Source organism: Muntiacus reevesi, chromosome 6 (assembly GCF_963930625.1).
Source record: "Muntiacus reevesi chromosome 6, mMunRee1.1, whole genome shotgun sequence".
In the NCBI taxonomy this organism is placed as follows: Eukaryota; Metazoa; Chordata; class Mammalia; order Artiodactyla; family Cervidae; genus Muntiacus; species Muntiacus reevesi.
Window position 1 is genome coordinate 85,068,758 of NC_089254.1, and position 3,491 is coordinate 85,072,248.

Genomic DNA, 3,491 nt, shown 5'->3' on the forward strand with positions numbered 1-3,491 from the left:
AGTTTCCAGCAACTTTTATTTTTCCTAGAATCTGTATACAATTAACTCTGGCAAGGCAATGCTCAATACTGTTTAAGCCTCGTATTTTAGATTAGCTACTTAAATATTATAAATGTGAATGCTTTTATTTCCAATATTCTGGGAGGTGGATCATAGAGGATCCTGCTGTGATTTATGTCGGAGAGTGTTTTGCCTATGTTTTCCTCTAGGATTTTTATAGTTTCTGGTCTTACATTTAGATCTTTAATCCATTTTGAGTTTATTTTTGTGTATGGTATTAGAAAGTGTTCTAATTTCATTCTTTTACAAGTGGTTGACCAGTTTTCCCAGCACCACTTGTTAAAGAGGTTGTCTTTTTTTCCATTGCATATCCTTGCCTCCTTTGTCAAAGATAAGGTGTACACACCGAGGAAACCAGATCTGAAAGAGACACGTGCACCCCAATGTTCATCGCAGCACTGTTTATAATAGTTAGGACATGGAAGCAACCTAGATGCCCATCAGCAGACGAATGGATAAGGAAGCTGTGGTACACATACACCATGGAATATTACTCAGCCATTAAAAAGAATTCATTTGAATCAGTTCTAATGAGATGGATGAAACTGGAGCCCATTATACAGAGTGAAGTAAGCCAGAAAGATAAAGACCATTACAGCATACTAACACATATATATGGAATTTAGAAAGATGGTAATGATAACCCTATATGCAAAACAGAAAAAGAGACACAGATGTACAGAACAGACTTTTGGACTCTGTGGGAGAAGTCGAGGGTGGGATGTTTCGAGAGAACAGCATCAAAACATATATATTATCTAGGGTGAAACAGATCACCAGCCCAGGTTGGATACATGAGTCAAGTGCTCGGGCCTGGTGCACTGGGAAGACCCAGAGGGATCGGGTAGAGAGGGAGGTGGGAGGGGGGATCGGGATGGGGAATACATGTAAATCTGATTCATGTCAATATATGACAAAATCCACTACAATATTGTAAAGTAATTAGCCTCCAAGTAATAAAAATAAATGGGAAAAAAATGTGAATGCACATTCTCATAACTGGTTAACTAAAATTTGACATAAATTTACTCAGTATTTATGTAATCACAAAACTTTATATGCAACAGGAGCTTTTATACTATAGAATCTGACCTTATACATTTGTTTACATATAAAACAGCTATTTACTCATCTATCCTAACCTATAAAGTGTTACACAAATGTTTCTCAAGATGTTTCTTAAAACAGATGAGTTCTCAACACAAGGTTAACAAACCTGAAGCTCCACTTCAGAACTACAAACCCATAAATAGAAAACTGTTTCACCAGAAATAGCTTATGAGCAATTCTTTCCAAAGTAATACTATAGGAAGTTACAAAGTTGCCCAAAATAAGACACAGGTTTCTTTTTTATTATTATTATTATTTTTTAAATTTTTATTGGAGTATAGTTGACCTACAGTGTTGTGTAGTTTCACGTATACAGCAAAGTGAATCAGTTATACATATATCCACTCTTTTTTTAGATTCTTTTCCCATATAAACCATTACATAGCACTGTGTGGAGTTCCCCATGCTATATAGTAGGTCCAGACACAGGTTTCTCATTAAACTTTTTTTTTTTAAATGGGTCTCAAACACCGTGACAGATTTTTGGTCAAGTTGCTTCCATTAAAAAGTATTAATTTTAAAAATTAATAACTTAAATCTGCCTCATACAAAACATATGGCCCATAAGCCATTCTCCTTTCCTTCTGAAAGTTTGACCATATATTGTTATCTTTAACCAGTCTTTTACTATTAAAATTCAATGACTAGTTGAGAGAAACAAGACCATTCTTCCACCACTGATTAAGGCTGGGGTGGCAGGTGTTGGGAATAATATTCGTTTAGCCTCTGAGCTTTCTGGGCAGACTTGGTGACCTTGCAGCCCCAGCTGCCTTCTTGTCCACTACTTGGATGACCCCTCAGCAACTGTCGGTTCCATGTGACATACAGCAAAAAGGCCCAGGGGAGGAGAGTCAGAAAACTTCTTAAAACACATGGGCTGGCCAGGAACCACATCAACGATGGCAGCATCGCCAAATGTCAAGAGTTTGGGGCCATCTTCCAGCTTTTCCCCAGAGCAATGATAAATCTCCTCCTTCAACTTGGTAAATTTGCAAGCAATATGAACTGTGTGACAATCCAGCACAGGGGCCTATCCAGCACTGATCTGGCCTGAATGGTTCAAAATAATCACCTGAGCTGTGAAGCCAGCTGCTTCCACTGGTGGGTCATTTTTGCTGTTGCCAGCCACAATGTTATGACGAACATCTCTGACACACGTTCTTGACATGGAAGCCCTCACTCCCCAGGAAGGGCTTCACTCAATGCTTCACGGTGCACTTCATCAGACTTCACTTCAGCTGTTACAATGACTAGAGCAAAGGTGACTACCAGGCCAGGTATGAGAGCACCAGTCTCCGCTCAACCCATAGGGGCAGCACCGATGCCACCAATTTTATAGACGTCTTGGTGGGTCAAATACAAGGGCTGGTCAATTGGGCAAGCTGGTGGCAGGATGCAATCCAGAGCTTCAAGCAGGGTGGTTCCACTGGCATTGACATCCATGTGGGTGACTTTCCACCCCTTGAACCATGGCATGTTAACACTTCGCTGCAGCATGTTGTCACCATTCCAGCCAGAAATTGGCACAAATGCTACTGTGTTGAGGTTGTAGCCAATTTTCTAAATGTAGGTGCTGACTTCCTTAACAATTTCCTCCTATCTCTTCTGGCTGTAGGGTGGCTCGGTGGAATCCATTTTGTTAACTCCAACAATTAGTTGTTTCACACCCAGAGTGAAAGCCAGAAGGACGTGCTCACGGGTCTGCCCTTTCTTGGAGATTCCGGCTTCGAATTCACCAGCACCAGCAGCAACAATCAGGACAGCACATCCAGCCTGGGATCATGTATCTGATGAAGTCCCTGTGTCCTGGGACATCAGTGATGGCCACGTAGTGCTTGCTGGTTCTCAAATTTCCACAGAGAAATATCAATGGTGATACCTAACTCACGTTCAGCTTTCAGTTTGTCTAAGACCCAGGCATATATGAAAGAGCCCTTTCCCATCTCATCAGCCTCCTTCTCGAACTTTTTAACTGTTTTCTTGTCAATCCCTCCACATTTGTAGGTCAGATGGCCAGTCATGGTAGACTTGCCTGAAGCTATGTGTTTAGTGACAACGATGATGATGTGGGTCTTTTCCTTTCCCATTTTTGCTTAGGTTTAATGGGGTTTTCACAACACCTGTGTCCTGGCAGCAAACCTGTTGCAAAAAAGTTATTCATTCTTTACAGAGATCGGGACTTAATTCCTTTGAATACTTTCCATTTCCACTTGCGATTCACACCACCAATGAATGACATTTACAGTTTAATATGATCTTAATTTTTTGTTACCTCTAAACTTTCAGAAAATATGCTATAGTCCTATGTTTTCCCTTTGTAT

At 40.4% G+C, this 3,491-nt stretch overlaps 1 pseudogene; it reads right to left on the reverse strand.

The window, feature by feature from the left end:
- Positions 1 to 1,851: 1,851 nt before the first annotated feature.
- LOC136170334 (elongation factor 1-alpha 1 pseudogene) lies at positions 1,852 to 3,257 on the reverse strand (annotated as a pseudogene).
- Between the last annotated feature and the right edge of the window lie 234 nt (positions 3,258 to 3,491).